Here is a 20,010-nt window from a genome sequence, read left to right on the forward strand (position 1 = left end):
TTCCATCAACAACAACCAAGTGCCTCCTACACTGGAACAATACTGCATGCGGTATGTATACCAACGACCACAAGGGCAATTTTCTTAGCACAAAGTGCCACACCCAATTGAAGTACGACGACTTCTCTACATACACCCTTTGGATTATGCACACTATCTAACAACCTATAGTCGAGTACACAAACTCCCTTTTTCTCACAAACATCACAATTCACCTGCAATTTACTAAAGCACCGCAAGCGCAAACCCTATCCCAAACACAAATCACACTAGGAACACTGGAAACATCATCAAACAAGCATTGATAAAACTAAATTCCAAATTTCAATTTTTCATCAAGCACTGGTAAAACCAAATGACAGATAACTATTAAAAACAGGATGTTTCCCTCCTAATGAGATTAAACCATCCTCTGCTACCAACTTCTGTGGGCGTGCCCAGCCTTATATTTCTTTTGATAATGTATTTAGAAGGTGACACATACAGGTAAACCATCTAGTATCCTTAAAGGCCAAAAAGAATCTTTGGACTCAGATAGGAGTGTGATGACATTCTAACAATCAACATTAACAATGTCAAATCAATAAACATCAATTTCAATTTTGGAGCCAGTAATTTATACGCACCATGACCTAGGTGGCCATGAATCACCACACCAGTTTAATAAAGTTCAAACATTTATTGCTCTTTAGATTAACAATGCTAAGATCATGTGACTCATGCACAAGACCAAGTGATAAAAGTACAACAATAACAGAGGCTGACCAAATCTTCAGAAGATTCTTAACCTAAACAGAATATTTATCATTAAACATTTAAGAACCACAATGCAGAATAACAACAATAACAAATGAATGATGGAAACAGAATACATGTAGTTATTGTAGATTAATTATTTCCAATCAAATTATATAAAACAATCGAATTTAGATTTTGGCATCCCTAACTATTGCTCTAATACTATAAGCATGTTTGGGTTCCATGCAAAAGAAAAGCTAGACAAAAATTAATTTAGAAACCATCTAGCTATGGCACTAACAAAAATAGCGGTTGGATTTTCTAAAAAGAGAAAACATAAAATTCTGCAAGAAAGAAAAATGCACATTTGGTTATACCTCTCCTAAATAGATCAGCAAGCAGCGACGTTTTCATCAGCTGAGCTTCTTCTGGTCTTATTCATTGGGCAGTGACATAATAGGGAACAGTTCAGTAATATTTATCCTTACTGCTTAATGCATCTGAACTGACATTAAGTGAAAGCTAAGGATACAGCGCATCATTTTACTAGCTTATAAAGAAAGAATCTGAGCTTACATCACCTAAACTTTGCTTTGTTAACTCAAAGAAAGCAACTAGCTAGGTTTCTATAGGTCAGACTATGGGGTGTTTTAGTATTCAACCAATAACCTTTGATCCACGTTTCAGAAGTATCTTTCTTCATTTTTTGCTCTCAAGATTGGCTCATCTTCACTTGCTTCTTATCACCAATTTTCTCTCAAAAATTACATTTAAGCTATGTAGAAAAACATTACATATGCATCCTGCCAAGAAACTAAACCCCAAGCAAGTACAAATATTGCAACATGGAACACAGCATTGAGAACTGAAGTCTATTGTTTAGCTTGTACGTTATTTTCTCATCTCAGGAACAAATGCTACAAGCAAGGACCATAACGTTGCCACAGTGAGCAAGTCACAGAGTGTGAGAAAGTAGCCTCTTTCTAGCATGGTTTCCCCTATTTTTGGCCTTTTTGGGAGTGTTTGTCAGTGTGTTTTTACTGTCTCACTGGGATCCTGCAAGCCAGGACCCCAGTGCTCATAGTTAAAACCCTATTTGTCAGTGTGTTTTGCCTGTCTCACTGGGATCCTGCTAGCCAGGAACCCAGTGCTCATAGTTTGTGGCCTATGTGTGTGTTCCCAGTATGCTTAACTGGGCCACTGAAGTTCTGCTAACCAGAACTCCAGTGCTTATGCTCTCTCTACCACATTTGTCACTATAGTTTAGTGACTCCATATTCCAATTCCAATTGGCACACTGGACCCCCCTTATAAGTCCCTAGTATATGATATATAGGTACCCAGGACATTGGGGTTCCAGGAGATCCTTATGGGCTGCAGCATTTGTTTTGCCACCCATAAGGAGCTCAGACAAACCTTTCTTCAGGACTGCCACTGCAGCCTTAGTGAAATAGTGCCCACACTATTTCACAGCCATTTTCACTGCACTTAAGTGACTTATAAGTCACCTATGTGTCTAACTTTCATTTAATGAAGGCTAGATGCAAAGTTACTGTGTGTGAGGGCACCCTTGCACTAGCAAAGGTGACCCCACGTTGTCCCGGGCCAATTCCCCAGACTTCGGGATTGCGGGGATACCATTACACGTGTGCACTACATATAAGTCAATACATATATGTAGCTTCACAATCGTAACTCCGAATATGGCCAGGTGAGGTGTCTAAGATCATTGAATTGCCCCCCCTTTCCAAATCTGGTATTGGGGGGCCAATCCCATGCACCCTGAGGGCTCCACCAGGGACCCCCAGTACTGCCAAACCAGCTCTCTGAGGTTTCCACTGTAGCCCCAGCTGCTGCCACCTCACAGACAAGTTTCTGCCCTCCTGAGGTCTGAGCAGCTCAATCCCAGGAAGACAGAACAATGCATTTCCTTTGAGAGGAGGATGTTACACCCTCGCCCTTTGGAAATAAGTGTTACAGGCTTGGGAGGGGTAGCCTCCCAGAGCCTCTGGAAATGCTTTTAAGGGCACAGATGGTGCCCTTCTTGCATAAGTCAGTCTACATTGGTTCAGGGACCCCCAGTCCCTGCTCTGGCGCAAAGCTGGAGAAAGGAAAGGGGAGTGACCACTCCCCTCTCCATCACCATCACAGGGGTGGTGCCCAGAGCTCCTCTAGTGTGTCCCTGGCGTTAGCCAACTTGGATTCCAAGGTGTGGGGACACTCTGGAGACCTCTGAGTGGCCAGTGCCAGCAGGTGACATCAAAGACCCCTCCTGATAGGTGCATACCTGGGTAGGTAGCCAATCCCCCTCTCAGGGCTATTTAGGGTCTCTCCTCTGGGTGTTTCCTCAGATTCAGCTTGTAACGCTCCACCAGGAATTCTCTACATCCTCTGCTTCAGCTTCTGACCGTCGGATCAACCACAGACTGCTCCAGGAACCACTGTAACTGCAACAAAGTATCGAGGACGACTCCTGTGACCTGCAACTTCAGCTCCAGCCAGCATTTGCAACAGTTTCCAAGGTGTGCACACTCTGAGGACTATCCTTCTTCACCCTGCACCAGAAGAACCGAAGGAATCGCCCATGGAGTGACAGAGTCACTTCTCTGCTTCTGCAGGCACCTTTCTGTGACAACGACTGGTATTCTGGGACTCCTCTTCTGACAACGAGCATGGTCCCGGGAACACAGGTGGTGGACCAATGTGACCCAGACTGTCCTAAGGTCCAGATGTCCAAATTTGGTGGAGGTAAGAGCTTGCCTCCCCGTGCTGCGACAGTACCCCTGTGCACTGCGTCTTCTTCAGCTCCTTGGGCTTCTGTGCACTTCTTCCAGGAATCCTTTGTGCACAGTGTAGCCCATCCTGCGATGCACAACTTGCTAAGTTGTTCTCCGGCAGCGTGGGACCTTCCTTTGTAGTGCTGCAACGGCCGCACCTTGCATCTTCTTTGTACCTGTGTTTTGGGACTCCCGTGGGTGCTGCCTGGTCTTCTGTGGGCTTGCTGAAGTGCTGAGAGCCCCCTCTGTCTCCTAAGTCCGCATTGAGACCCCCATGTCCCTCCTGGGTCCAGGTATCTCCATTTTGATGCAAACTGCTGTAGGAAGGTAGCCTCTTTCTAGCCTTGTTACCCCCACTTTTGGCCTGTTTGTGAGTATATGTCGGGGTGTTTTTACTGTCTCACTGAGATCCTGCTAGACAGGGCCCAGTGCTCATAGTGAAAACCCTATGTTGTCAGTGTGTTTAATATGTGTCACTGGGATCCTGTTAGCCAGGACCCCAGTGTTCATAGGTTTGTGACCTATATGTGTTCCCTGTGTGGTGCCTAACTGTCTCACTGAGGCTCTTCTAACCAGAACCTCAGTGTTTATGCTCTCTCTGCTTTCTCAAATTGTCACTGCAGGCTATTGACTAATTTTACCAATTATCATTGGCACACTGGAACACCCATATAATTCCCTTGTACATGGTACCTAGGTACCCAGGGTATTGGGGCTCCAGGAGATCCCTATGGGCTGCAGCATTTCTTTTGCCACCCATAGGGAGCTCAGACAATTCTTACACAGGACTGCCACTGCAGCCTGAGTGAAATAACGTCCACGTTATTTCACAGCCATTTTTCACTGCACATAAGTAACTTATAAGTCGCCTATATGTCCAACCCTCACTTGGTGAAGGTTAGGTGCCAAGTTACTTAGTGTGTGGGCACCCTGGCACTAGCCAAGGTGCCCCCACATTCTTCAGGACAAATTCCCCAAACTTTGTGAGTGCGGGGACACCATTACACGTGTGCACTACACATAGGTCACTACCTATGTGTAGCGTCACAATGGTAACTCTGAACATGGCCATGTAACATGTCTAAGATCATGGAATTGTCACCACAATACCATTCTGGTATTGGGGGGACAATTCCATGATCCCCCGGGTCTCTAGCACAGAACCCGGGTACTGCCAAACTGCGTTTCCGGGGTTTCCACTGCAGCTGCTCCTGCTGCCAACCTCTCAGACAGGATTGTGCCCTCCTGGGGTCTGGGCAGCCCCAGGACAGGAAGGCAAAACAAAGGATTTCCTCTGAGAGAGGGTGTTACACCCTCTCCCTTTGGAAATAGTTGTGAAGGGCTGGGGAGGAGTAGCCTCCCCCAGCATCTGGAAATGCTTTGATGGGCACAGATGGTGCCCATCTCTGCATAAGCCAGTCTACACCGGTTCAGGGATCCCCCAGCCCTGCTCTGGCACGAAACTGGACAAAGGAAAGGGGAGTGACCACTCCCCTGACCTGCACCTCCCCTGGGAGGTGCCCAGAGCTCCTCCAGTGTGTCCCAGACTTCTGCCATCTTGGATTCAGAGGTGTTGGGGCACAATGGACTGCTCCGAGTGGCCAGTGCCAGCAGGTGATGTCAGAGACCCCTCCTGATAGGTGCTTACCTCTATTGGTAGCCAAACCTCCTTACTTGGTAGCCAAATCTCCTTTTCTGGCTATTTAGGGTCTCTCCTCAGGGCTATTCCTCAGATAACGAATGCAAGAGCTCACCAGAGTTCCTCTGCACTTCCCTCTTCGACTTCTGCCAAGGATCGACCGCTGACTGCTCCAGGATGCCTGCAAAACCGCAACAAAGTAGCAAGACGACTACCAGCAACATTGTAGCGCCTCATCCTGCCTGCTTTCTTGACTGTTTCCTGGTGGTGCATGCTATGAAGGCTGTCTGCCTTCACCCTGCACTGGAAGCCAAGAAGAAATCTCCTGTCAGTCGATGGAATCTTTCCCCTGCTAACGCAGGCACCAAAAGACTGCATCACCGGTCCTCTGGGTCCCCTCTCATCCTGATGAGCGTGGTCCCTGGAACACAGGAGCTGGGTCCAAGTGTCTCCCACAGTCCAGTGGCCCTTCTACCCAAATTTGGTCGAGGTAAGTCCTTGCCTCCCCGCGCCAGACAGCAAACCTGTGTACTGCGTGATTTGCAGCTGCTCCGGCTTCTGTGCACTTCTCCAAGGATTCCTTTGTGCACAGCCTAGCCTGGGTCCCGAGCACTCCGTCCTGCAGTGCTCAACCCACAGAGTTGGACTCTGACTTCGTGGGACCCTCCTTTTGTGACTCTGAGTTCACAGATCTTTTAAGTGCCTGTTCCGGTACTTCTGCGGGTGCTGCCTGCTTCTGCCAGGGCTCTCTGAGTTGTTGAGTGCCCCCCCTGTCTTCTCCTCCAAGAGGCGACATCCTGGTCCTTCCTGGTCCCCAGCAGCAGCCAAAAACCTCTACTGCAACCCTTGCAGCTAGCAAGGCTTGTTTGTGGTATTTCTGCCTGTAAACACTTCTGCAACATCCAGCACGCCATGGGACATCTTCCATCCAGAGGAGAAGTTCCTAGCCCTTTTCGTTGTTGCAGAATCTTCGGCTTCTTCCACCCGGAGGCAGCCCTTTTGCACCTTCATCCGGGGTTTCCTGGGCTCCTGCCCCCCCCCAGACACTATCGCAACTCTTGGACTTGGTCCCCTTCCTTTACAGGTCCTCAGGTCCAGGAATCCGTCTTCAGTGTTTTGCTGGTGCTTGTGGTTCTTACAGAATCTCCCTATCACGACTATTGTGTCTTTCTGGGGTAGTAGGGTAACTTTACTCCTACTTTCAAGGGTCTTGGGGTGGGGTATTTTGGACACCCTTACTGTTTTCTCACAGTCCCAGCGATCCTCTACAATCTCCCATAGGTCTGGGGTCCATTCGTGATTCGCATTCCACTTTTGGAGTATATGGTTTGTGTTGCCCCTAAACCTATGTTTACCTATTGCATCCTATTGTGATTCTACATTGTTTGCACTACTTTTCTTACTGTTTCTTACCTGTTTTGGGTTTGTGTACATATAACTTGTGTATATTACTTACCTCCTAAGTGAGGTTATTCTCTGAGATACCTTTGGCATATTTTCACTAAAATAAAGTACCTTTATTTTTAGTAACTCTGAGTATTGTGTTTTCTTATGACATTCTGCTACATGATATAAGTGATATAGTACGAGCTTTGCATGTCTCCTAGTTCAGCCTAAGCTGCTTTGCCATAGCTACCTTCTATCAGCATAAGCTGCTAGAAACACCTCTATTCTACTAATAAGGGATCACTGGACCTGGCACAGGGTGTAAGTACCACAAGGTACCCACTATAAGCCAGGCCAGCCTCCTACATTGGTGGCAGCGGTGGGATAAGTACTTGCAACTGCTTTACCACTTTGTCATTTGGTGCTTTTCATAAGAAAATCTTATACCAAATAGTTCAGTATATGTACACTTAACCAAAACAATTTACTTTTCTATTCTAAATCTTTTAACAAAGTTTCTGAAAAGTTTTGAAAACTTCTAAAAGTTTTCCCAAAGTTTGAAAAAGTTTTTTTTCTGTGCTTTCTAAAGTTCTAAAACTTTTTCTCTCACTATCCTTAAACCTTTTTCTATCATGTCTACAGTAGAGGCTACTTCCAAGGTTGTTCAGGCAACTTATGAAAGTTTAAACTACAAGAGTTTGAGGGGTCTCTGCCTGGATAGAGGTTTGAGTATAGGTAAGAATACAACTAAAGAGTTTCTCTTTAATCTGCTCTTACAGGATGACCAGAACCAGTCTGGCCCATCTCAGGAGAGGGTAGAAACAGGGGAGGCTTCCCAGTCAGACTCAGAGGAGTTCCCTGAAGATGCTGGGGAAGGTTCTTACAAAGTCCTGCCCCCTAGCAGGCCACCTAGTGACACTGGTAGTGTTAGAGGGTCACACATTAGTAGGGCATCTTTCACTCCTAGAGGCCAGGTTACTAGGGTCCAGCCAGTTAGGGACAGGTCTCTCTCTGAAAATGCCCACATTTCCTCTGTGTCCAAACATTCCCAACCCTCCCACCCTGAGGATAACTTAATAGAAAGGGAACTCAGAAAGCTGAGGGTGGAAGAGACAAGACTGAAGCTTAAACAGCAGCAGTTGGCCTTAGACAGGGAATCCCTAGACATACAGAGGGAAAGACAGAGATTGGGGTTAGTTTCCCATGGTGGCAGCAGCAGTATTTCTGATAGCAATCCTGTTAGAGAGCAAGATTCCAGGAATCTGCATAAGATAGTCCCCCCATTACAAGGAGGGGGATGACATTAATAAGTAGTTTGCTGCACTTGAGAGGGCCTGTATGGGTCAGTTGGTCCCTCAAAGGCAGTGGGCTGCTATCTTGTGGCTATCTTTAACTGGAAAGGGTAGGGATAGGCTCCTTACTGTCAGAGAAAGTGGTGCCAATAATTACAAAGTTTTGAAAGATGCACTCTTGGATGGATTTGGCTTAACCACTGAACAATACAGGATTACGTTCAGAGACACCAGAAAAGAGTCCTCTCAAGACTGGACAGATTTTATGGACTGTTCAGTGAAGGCCTAGGAAGGCTGGTTGCATGGCAGTAAGGTGACTGACTATGAAAGCCTGTATAATCTGATCCTGAGAGAGCATATTCTTAACAATTGTGTGTCTGATTTGTTGCACCAGTACTTGGTAGACTCAGATCTGTCCTCTCCCCAAGAACTGGAAAAAAGGCAGACAAATGGGTCAGAACAAGAGTGAACAGAAATGTTCATACAGGAGGTGATAAGGATGGCAAGAAGAAAGATGGTGAGACATCTCAGGATAAGCATGGGGATAAAGGTAAAACTAGGGATCCTTCTTCAAATCCTAAACACTCTTCAGGGGGTGGGGATAAATCAACTTCTTCCTCTTCTTCACAATACACACACATTAAAAAGCCTTGTGATATGTGTGTAAAAATAAAGACCATAGGCCAGGGGATAAGTCCTGCCCAGGTAAACCGCCTGAGCCTACCACCACTAATACATCAAACTCTAGTGCCCCTAGCAGTACTGGTAATAGTGGTGGGACTGCTGGCAACAGTCAAAATAAGGGTGTAGTTGGGTTCACTTATGGGTCCATCATAGAAACTGGGGTAGTCAGTCCCAAGACAGTTACCGTCACACCTGGTGGCATTGGCCTTGCCACACTGGCTGTTTGTCCCCTTACAATGGATAAGTACAGGCAGACAGTTTCAATAAATAGTGTTGAAGCTCAGGCCTACAGGGACACAGGTACCAGTATCACTTTGGTGACTGAAAACCTAGTGTCTCCTAAACAACACATCATTGGACAAAAGTACTAGATTATTGATGTCCATAAGCCACTAAGTTTCTTCCCTTAGCTATAATTCAGTTTAGTTAGGGTGGGGTTACTGGCCCTAAGCAGGTAGTAGTATCACCTAGCTTACCTGTAGACTGTCTCTTAGGTAATGACCTAGAGGCCTCAGGTTGGGCTGAGGTAGAGTTCAATACCCATGCAGCCATGCTGGGTATCCCTGAGGAATTGCTTCCTCTCATTTCAGCTGAAATGAAAAAGCAAAGGAGAGAAAAAGGCCTGAAAACTCAGGATCCTTCTCCAACAACAGGTAAAAAGGGCATCAAAGTATTCCCTACCCACCCTGCCATTCAGGATATCATTCCTGTGGTGGGAGAAACCTCTCCTGGGGTGGCACCTGTACCAAGGGAACCATTAGTTAGCACAGCTGAACTCCCTGAGGTAGAAGTACCTCTCTGTGGGATAACTAATATTGGTTAGAAAAAGTCCACCATTTTAGTTAACATGGAGCATCCCTCCAACCCTCCCAGAGAAGCTTTAGTGCAGCAACCCTGCACTGCCTCACAACACTTAGGACATCAGCCCTGCCCTAGTGTGGAGCTCATAGGACAGCATCCCTGCCCTGCTCCAACTCAAGAGAAACAGCATCCCTGTTCTCTCTTACAGCCATATGGACAAAGTTTTTGCCCAGCTATGGCTTTACTGAGACAGCGTCCCTGTCTGGCATTCTCATCATTTGATATAGGTCCAGTGGACAATTCCCACTGCTCTAAACTAAAACATACTACTAGGAACTCTGAGAATATAACTTCACATTGTTGGCTAGCTACAAAACTTCATACAGGGTGGTTTACATGCCCACAGGGAAGTAACCGTAAAGTGGATGATAAAGGGAGTAACCAATCTATTGCAGAGCTACTCTCCACTTATCACCACTTAGACAATAAAGACTCAACTGGCCAAGGTTAGCCTTATTGTCCTTCGTTTGGGGGGGTGGGGGGTTGTGTAGGAATGTAGCCTCCTTCTAGCCTTGTTACCCCCACTTTTGGCCTGTTTGTGAGTACATGTCAGGGTGTTTTTACTGTCTCACTGGGATCCTGCTAGCCAGGGCCCAGTGCTCATAGTGAAAACCCTATGTTGTCAGTGTGTTTAATATGTGTCACTGGGATCCTGCTAGCCAGGACCCCAGTGCTCATATGTTTGTGGCCTATATGTGTTCCCTGTGTGGTACCTAACTGTATCACTGAGGATCTGCTAACCAGAACCTCAGTGTTTATGCTCTCTCTGCTTCCTAAAATTGTCACTGCAGGCTAGTAACTAATTTTACCAATTCTCATTGGCACACTGGAACACCCATATAATTCCCTTGTATATGGTACCTAGGTACCCAGGGTATTGGGGTTCCAGGAGATCCCTATGGGCTGCAGCATTTCTTTTGCCACCCATAGGGAGCTCAGACAATTCTTACACAGGACTGCCACTGCAGCCTGAGTGAAATAACGTTCACGTTATTTCACAGCCATTTTTCACTGCACATAAGTAACTTATAAGTCACCTATATGTCCAACCCTCACTTGGTGAAGGTTAGGTGCCAAGTTACTTAGTGTGTGGGCATCTTGGCACTAGCCAAGGTGCCTCCACATTCTTCAGGGCAAATTCCTCGAACTTTGTGAGTGCGGGGACACCATTACACGCGTGCACTACACGTAGGTCACTACCTATGTGTAGCGTTACAATGGTAACTCCGAACATGGCCATGTAACATGTCTAAGATCATGGAATTGTCACCCCAATACCATTCTGGACATTGGGGGACAATACCATGATCCCCTGGGTCTCTAGCACAGACCCCGGGTACTGCCAAACTGCCTTTCCGGGGTCTCCAATGCAGCTGCTGCTGCTACCAACCCCTCAGACAGGTTTCTGCCCCCCTGGGGTCTGGGCAGCCCAGTCCCAGGAAGGCAGAACAAAGGATTTGTTACACCCTCTCCCTTTGGAAATAGGTGTGAAGGGCTGGGGAGGAGTAGCCTCCCCCAGCCTCTGGAAATGCTTTGATGGGCACAGATGGTGCCCATCTCTGCATAATCCAGTCTACACCAGTTCAAGGATCCCTCAGCCCTGCTCTGGCGCAAAACTGGACAAAGGAAAGGGGAATGACCATTTCCCTGACCAGCACCTCCCAGGGGAGGTGCCCAAAGCTCCTCCAGTGTGTCCCAGACCTCTGCCATCTTGGATTCAGAGGTGTTGGGGCACAATGGACTGCTCTGAGTGGCCAGTGCCAGCAGGTGACATTAGAGACCCCTCCTGATAGGTGCTTACCTCTCTTGGTAGCCAAACCTCCTTTCTTGGTAACCAAACCTCCTTTTCTGGCAATTTAGGGTCTCTCCTCTGGGCTATTCCTCAAATAACGAATGCAAGAGCTCACCAGAGTTCCTCTGCACTTCCCTCTTTGACTTCTGCCAAGGATCGACCGCTGACTGCTCCAGGACGCCTGCAAAACCGCAACAAAGTAGCAAGACGACTACCAGCAACATTGTAGCGCCTCATCCTGCCGGCTTTCTCGACTATTCCTGGTGGTGCATGCTCTGAGGGCTGTCTACCTTCACCCTGCATTGGAAGCCAAGAAGAAATCTCCTGTGGGTCGAAGGAATCTTCCCCCTGCTAACGCAGGCACCAAAAGACTGCATCACCGGTCCTCTGGGTCCCCTCTCATCCTGACGAGCGTGGTCCCTGGAACACAGGAGCTTGGTCTAAGTGTCTCCCACAGTCCAGTGGCCCTTCTGTCCAAATTTGGTCGAGGTAAGTCCTTGCCTCCCCACGCCAGACAGCTAACCTGTGTACTGCGTGATTTGCAGCTGCTCCAGCTTCTGTGCACTTCTCCAAGGATTCCTTTGTGCACAGCCTAGCGCGGGTCCCCAGCACTCCGTCCTGCAGTGCTCAACCCGCTGAGTTAGACTCTGAAGTCGTGGAACCCTCCTTTTGTGACTCTGAGTTCACAGATCTTCTAAGTGCCTGTTCCGGTGCTTCTGCGGGTGCTGCCTGCTTCTGCTGTGGCTCTCTGAGTTGTTGAGCGTCCCCGTCTCATCCTCCAAGGGACGACATCCTGGTCCTTCCTGGTCCCCAGCAGTACCCAAAAACCTCTACCGCGACCCTTGCAGCTAGCAAGACTTGTTTGCAGTATTTCTGCCTGGAAACACTTCTGCAACATCCAGCACGCCATGGGACATCTTCCATCCAAAGGAGAAGTTCCTAGCCCTTTTCGTTGTTGCAGAATTTTGAGCTTCTTCCACCCAGAGGCAGCCCTTTTGCACCTTCATCCGGGGTTTCCTGGGCTCCTGCCCCCGGACACTATCACGACTTTTGGACTTGGTCCCCTTCCTTTACAGGTCATCAGTTCCAGGAATCCGTCTTCAGTGTTTTGCTGGTGCTTGTGGTTCTTCCAGAATCCCCCTATCACGACTATTGTGTCTTTCTGGGGTAGTAGGGTATCTTTACTCTTACTTTCTAGGGTCTTAGGGCAGGATATTTTGGATACCCTTACTGTTTTCTCACAGTCCCAGTGAACCTCTACAATCTCCCATAGGTCTCGGGCCCATTCGTGATTCGCATTCCACTTTTGGAGTATATGGTTTGTGTTGCCCCTAGACCTATGTTTACCTATTGCATCCTATGGTGATTCTATATTGTTTGCAGTACTTTTCTTACTGTTACTTACCTGTTTTGGGTTTGTGTACATATAACTTGTGTATATTACTTACCTCCTAAGTGAGGGTATTCTCTGAGAAACTTTTGGCATATTGTCCCTAAAAGTATTGTGTTTTCTTATGACATTGTGCTATATGATATAAGTGGTATAGTAGGAGCTTTGCATGTCTCTTAGTTCAGCCTAAGCTGCTTTGCCATAGCTATCTTCTATCAGCCTAAGCTGCTAGAAACACCTCTATTCTACTGATAAAGGATCACTGGACGTGACACGGGGTGTAAGTACCACAAGGTACCCAGTATAAGCCAGGCCAGCCTCCTACAACTGCGTACTTGCGTGAACCAAGGCTTGTTGGTGGAGTCCAGCGACACAAACAGCTTGCATCCAACAACTCGACGTGGGACATCAGCTGCACCAAGTAGGAACCCTCAGCCATCTTCTTTGGTGCTCTTCTGTACTCTTCTTCTTACCACAGAATCCACTTTTGCACCATCTTATAGGTTGGCTGGGGCTCCTGTCCTTCCTGGACTCTTCTTTGACTTCTGGACTTGTTCTCCTCTCTCCACAGGTCTTTAGGTCCAGGAATACATTGTTTGTTTCTTACAGTCTCGCTTGGTTCTTGTAAAATCTCTTATCACAACTTGTAGTGTGTCCTGAGGAAACTTGCTTTACTTTACTCCTGCTTTCCTGGGCTCTGGGGTGGGGTACTTTACTTACTTTTGGTGTTTTCCTACACTCGCAGATCCCCTCTACACACTACACTTGCCTAGGGGAGGAATTTGTGATTCGCATTCCACTATTTTAGTATATGGTTTGTGTTGTCCCTAGGTCCATTGCAATATATTGTATTTTCTACTGTTTGCACTATTCTATGACTGTTTATTTACCTAATTTTGGTTACTAGTGTATATATTGTGTATAATACTTACCTCCAGAAGGAGTATTGCCTCTAAGATATTTTTGGCCTTGTGTCACTAAAATAAAGTACCTTTATTTTTGGTAACACTGAGTATTGTCTTTTAATGTGTATAAGTACTATGTAACTATAGTGGTATTGCAGGAGCTTTGCATGTCTCCTAGTTCAGCCTAACCTGCTCTGCTACAGCTACCTCTAGACAGCCTAAGCTGCTAGAACACTGCCTACATTTCACTAATAAGGGATAACTGGACCTGGTATAAGGTGTAAGTACCTTAGGTACTCACTACAAACCAGGCCAGCCTCCTACACAGAGGATTGCTTGAAGAAACATTAATTTGCAAAGTTAGCAGACCATTTCAAACATCGTGCCTTTGAAAAGTTAGTAAAACGTGAGATCATTAAACTAGTGCGAACACATGAAGAATAAAAAACATTTTTCAATACATTTAATTATTATTAAACAACATACATTTTCATTAATGTAGATTTTCCTAGTAACTTATGACGGAAAGTCTTAATTTTATTAAAGACACACAGGTGAGTATTATGCTTCTCTAACTTGCTTTATTTCAAACAGCAGCAGTCAAGAAAAACTACAATTCCCATGAGGCTAAGAGGGACAGAAGCCAATGGGAAGAAAAAACGTATCGGGAGATGAACCAATGTGAACAGGAAACATGATATAATCACTATGCTTGACTGCGACCAGCCCTCTTTCTTGGTGCGAGAAGGCTAGTCTGTGTGAGAGAACAGGGGAAATATAGCAAAACGATAGCAACTGCCAACATTAGAGAACAAAGTTCTTGAAAATAGTTCATCCAAGACTGGAAGAGCGGGAAGATCCAAGGCGCAGGAAGAGGATCATGTTGACAATGAGGAGAATCGTTGGACGAGGTTGGTGTCGCTGGAGAGACCGCTTGACGTTCAGGTTCATTAGGCGATACTGTAGGAAGGGAAAAGTCGATAAAACAATTGTTAAAGAGACTCTGAGGAGGGATAATACTCGCCTCCGTGTCTTTAATAAAATTAAGACTTTCCGTCATAGGTTACTAGGAAAATCTACATTTTATGGCAAGACTGGAGGCTTCTATTATGCTTGTTTAAAGCATGTTAATAATGACAGAAGTTGCTGTATGAAGTGGGTTACAGTAGAAAGTTCTAAAGACATTGTCATTAGAGCAATCAGCCACTCTCAGAATGTCCTCTAGTCTAGAACCCACCCAAAAAGCTTTGGAAGCCATAGCTCCTCTGGAAGAGTGAGTGCCAAAAACTGAGGTGTCGATATCTGCTAAGGACGTGACCCAACGAACCCATCTAGCTAGGGTAGCCGAGGATACTGCTTATGAGGTTTGCGAAATGAAATAAGGAGCTGGGAAAACGAGGACATTCTGAGATTGGCTGTGCGATCTTCATACACCTTAAGACATTGACCTACACATAGTTTAGGTTGGTTAGGGAAATAAGGGTAAAGCATTGAACGGAGGTTGGTTTTGGTACGTTTGTTGATGAAAAATATAACATCTGTAGGAGAGAATTGACGAGAGGAAATATCTAAAGCTCTCACATCTGATAAACGTTTAATAGAAACTGAACAGAGTAACATAGTAAGCTTGGCTGAGAGTATTTTCAACGATAGATCAGAATTATCCTGCCAGGAGAGAAAAAGTTTAAAACAACATTAACATCCCATTGTTTTGAATACTTGGGTAAAGGAGGGAAAGAAAACTTTACTCCCTTTAGGAGACGACAGAGCAGAGGATGTTCTCCGATAGGTTTTCCGTTGCTGTAGGTATGCTGTAAGAAAATAGCTGATCTATACAGGTTGATTGTTCTGTAAGACTTACCTGCGCTAGCTTGGGCAGCTAGGCAATTAATTATGTAAATTATATCGGCTGAAAAGGGATTGAGGTCCTTTCCCACACACCAGCTTGTCCAAAGAGACCAGGCGGAACTGTAGGCTTTCCTGGTGCCAGGAGCCCAGGCTTTATTAATAAAGTCTGAAGCCTCTGCCGAAATAGGAATGGAAGATTGAGAAGACCCGATACCTTCCAGGCCGAAAGTGTGAGAGTGTTGTTGAATGAGGGGATGTGGATAACCTAAGGAACTCCGTAGGAGGGAAGGAAAGATCGGGAGGAGGACCGGGAAGTCGACTGTCAGCTCGAGGAGGGGAGGGAACCAAACTTGAGATTGCTAAAATGGGACTACGATTATTAACGTCGTTTTTTGGTGCCTGACTTGGGCGAGTACTCTGGTAATCATTATGAACGGGGGAAAAGCGTAATTGAGAGAAGAGGACCAGTCCTGAAGAAAATCATTGGAAGCTAGAGCTAAAGGATCCAGACGCCAGTTGAAGAACAGTGGAAGTTGTGTGTTTAGACGAGAGGCAAAAAGGTCTGTCTTGAAGGGTCCCCATTTGTGGAGAAGAGAGTGGAAAACCGAGGAATGGAGCTTCCAGTCGCTGGAATCTTTGAGGAAGCAAGGCTTTTTGCCAGATCTGCTAGAGGTTTTGACCTGGTGCCCCCTAAATGGTTCATGTAGCGGACAGCCGATACATTGTCCATACGGAGGAGGATGGTACACTGAACCCTGTTTTTTGCGAGGCTTTTGATTGCAAAGGAGCCCGCAAGCATCTCTAAATAATTGATATGCAATTTGGACTCCTCTAAAGACCAGGAACCTCCAGTCGAGATTGAGCCACAGCGGGCTCCCCAGCCCGTTAGGCTTGCATCTGATTCTAACACAAGATCTGGGGCTGATGTAAAGATAGTCCTGCCGTTCCAGGCATCTAAATGGTCTATCCACCATTGAAGCTCTGATCGGGACTCTTGGTCCAGATGAATTGTCTCCGAGTATGACAGCCCTTTTCTGAGATGGCGAATTTTTAGTCTTTGAAGAGCCCGGTAATGGAGGGGACCGGGAAATATGGCCTGGATTGAAGAGGCGAGAAGACCCACAATTCTGGCTAGGGATCTAAGAGAAATTTGGGAACCGTGGAGAAGTTTCAAAATCTCTGATTTTACGGATTTTACTTTTTGCTGAGTAAGATGCAGAGTAGCGGAAGAGGAGTCGATTATGAACCCCAGAAATTCTATTTTTTGGGAAGAAGTTGTGATGGATTTCTCCTTGTTGATGAGGAAACCTAATTGAGAGAGTAGGGAGCATGTGGTCTGGAGATGTGATTGAAGGGAAAGGCAGTTCTGGTGCATTAGGAGGATGTCGTTGAGGTAGATTAATAATCTGATGCCTAGGGATCTGAGATGAGCTGTTACCGGTTTCATTATTTTCGTGAAGCACCAAGGTGCTGACGAAAGGCCGAACGGAAGATACGAAAGCTGGTAAGTTTGGTCCTGCCACTGGAATTTAAGGTATTTTCTGTAACCCACGTGGATCGGGACGGATAGGTATGTGTCCTGTAGATCTAGGCGAACCATGTAATCGTAAGGAAGAAGAATATCTCTTAAATGGACGATAGTTTCCATTTTGAAATGTCTGTATACAACGAAGCGATTGAAAGCTCTCAGATTGATAATTGGTCTTAATTTCTTGTTCTTTTTTTGGACTAACAAGAGAGTGCTTAGAAAACCTGAAGGATCCGGACAGGAAACTTGTATGGCTTGTTTGGAAAGAAGGGATTGAGGCCCGTATTTATACTTTTTTTAGCGCCGCATTTGCGCCGCTTTTTGACGCAAAACGGCGCAAACCTACAAAATACAATGGTATTTTGCAAGTTTGCGCCGTTTTTGCGTCAAAAACGACGCAAATGCGGCGCAAAAAAAGTATAAATACGGGCCTGAATCTCTTCTGAGATGAGAGAGGGCATTTCTACAGAGAAATGAGGAGGGGGACGGAATGTTTGGTGAGGGGTTGAGTAAAGTTCTATTGAATAATCTTGAATTGTGTTGTGAACCCATGGATCGGTTGTGATAGTGTGCCATTTTGCTGCAAACAAACGAAGACGACCTCCTACAGGAGGAAGGCGAGAAGTGGGGCTTACCTTGAGGATAGTTGTGTCTGGAACCACGTTGTCCACGGCCCCGGTAGCCTCTGCCACGTTGGGGGTAGAACTGGGGTTTAAAGGATTGTGTCTCATAAACAGAGTTGAAGGAGCCTCTGGCTCCTTGTGATCGAAATGAAAAGCCGGTAAAGCGGCTCCTGCCTGTACCAGCCCTTGCAAAAACCTGTTGGGTAAAGACTTTTTTGATAGATTGTTGTGCCTTGTCTATGGAGGCAAAGGTAGAGACAAATTTTCCCAAGTCTTTGATAAACTAATCACCAAAAAGGAGTCCGTCTGCTTTAATGCCTGGATCAATAGATGCAGGGTTAGCCAGTTTTGTGTCCAATTTTAGCAATAGGCCTTTTCTCCTCTCATGAGTAATAGCGGTGTTTGCGTTGCCTAATAGGCAAAAAGGTCTCTGAATCCATAAAGAGAGTTCTGAAGGATCAATATCCAAGTTGTCCATTTTTGCCATTTCCGCAATATCAAAAATACGGGCCAACGGGCCCACCAAGTCCAAGAGTTTGTCCTGGCAGTTCGACCAGGCCTTGTCGACTCCCTTGCGGGGATCCTTGCCAAATTTGTAAAAGAAAGTAAGTAGGGGTTGGTCTATAGAGGGAGCGGAGGTAATGTTGGAACAAAAGGATGGTCTGGGACATTCTTATCACAATTTAGCCCTAGTGTACTTGTCTAGAGGCAGTCTCAATCTGGAAGTAATGTAATCCCCTACATGGGAGGAGGGAAACCATTCGGTAGAATTGGGATGGTGTAGGAGGGAAGGGTCAAACATGGGATTACCATCAGAATCTAGAATCAATTTAGCTGCAAAAGGATTGGAATGGTCTATTTTTGTTTTTTTAGGAGGAGGAGAGGACTGAGACTGGGAGCCCCATATATCTGGATCGTCGTCCAAATCGTCCATGTCACCCATATCGTCGTCAATGTCAGAAATGTGAGATATCACAATCTTCTTTGGCGCGCTGGAAATATATTTAGTTTTGGCAGTACACTTTTCATGGGATGTCTTTAATTTCCCCTCCTTCAAAGGAGGCCTGGGAGGAGACTCGTCCTCAACCTGGGGTGAAGAAACTTCACCAGTCAGTTCAGCGCCATCAGGGGTGACTTTAATTGGGCTTTTTGGGCAGACAAATCCTTAATTTTACGTTTTCTGCTTTCCCCCGCAGAATGGATTTTGAAACCATAGTTTTTACGGAGGATTCAAGGTTTCTGGTCATTTTGCCCATAGAAACTGAAATGGCCTTTGCTACAGCCTCATTAATAAGATTTCAGAAATCTTGACTAAAAACATCTTCCTGATTAATGGACTGGTCAGGGGAATTATCATTATCCATTTTAACACAGGAAAAAACAGTGTGGGAGAGAAAGGGTTAAGGAATGAGGGAGTGCTGACGAGAAAAGGTAGTGCACGCCCAACGGGGCTTTACCGGAGCGAAGAAGGTGGAGAAAATGCTATGTCCGGAGAGGTCTGTTCGACAAACGCCGGTAAGAGGAGTGGCAGCCCGAGAATGCACACAAAAAGGAGACATAACCGGCTCTGCGACCATTGCAGAGGATGCGAGCCTGTTGATAGAGCTCGCGCAACGGTGAGGAGTTGGAATGACGTTAGAATGAGAGAGGTGAGTGAACCCAGCGGGCGCTCGCACGCCGTGAGGAGAGGCGCGGGATAAGCGCCGAGGTAGAGGAAACGCAGTGAAGCAGGCACAAACTACAAAGGGCGCGTGCGGCAGCAAGAAAAAAACAATATATAATGACTAGCAGACAAATGAGAATAATTAAGTTAGACAAACACTGTAAATTATGTGAAACAATAGAAGAAAAACTGAACACTTATCTTGACTGCGAGCAGCAAGAAAGAGGGCTGGTCACAATCAAGCATAGTGATTATATCATGTTTCCTGTTCCCATTGGTTCATCTCCCAATACGTTTTTTCTTCCCATTGGCGTCTGTCACCCTTAGCCTCATGGGAATTGTAGTTTTTCTTGATTGCTGCTGTTTGAAATAAAACAAGTTAGAGAAGTATAATAGGAGCCTCTGGTCTTGTCATAAAATCATTATTTACTCACATTAATGTTGTTTATGGTGTCCACCATTACAACACTTTTTTGTACCAATACATTATTTCAGTTAGGCCTTTTAATACATGTCATTTCACATTATATTTTAATGACATTTTTTATTAATAATATTTGCAGTCCAACGTATATAACTGAGGCCCGTCATTGGCGCAGAGGGCCTGATGTCATTTTTGGTTGTTGGGAAATGTAGTTTATATTGCAAATGTTTAATTTTATTGGCGGCTGTGTGTTTGTTGCATAATAAACAGCAAAGAAGTAGAAGCATAATCCGAAGCTTCTAGTCCTGAGACAGAATCCGGGACGTCTCGTCACCCTACACTGAATTAATTTGTTGCATTGAGTACCACAAGAAATTCGTTAAACTCAGCCTTAAATATATATGTTTTTGTTTGCCGTTTATCATCGTTATGTTGGGTTGGGCTTGTTCTATATTCTTAT

Source organism: Pleurodeles waltl, chromosome 6, assembly GCF_031143425.1.
Source record: "Pleurodeles waltl isolate 20211129_DDA chromosome 6, aPleWal1.hap1.20221129, whole genome shotgun sequence".
Lineage (NCBI taxonomy): Eukaryota > Metazoa > Chordata > Amphibia > Caudata > Salamandridae > Pleurodeles > Pleurodeles waltl.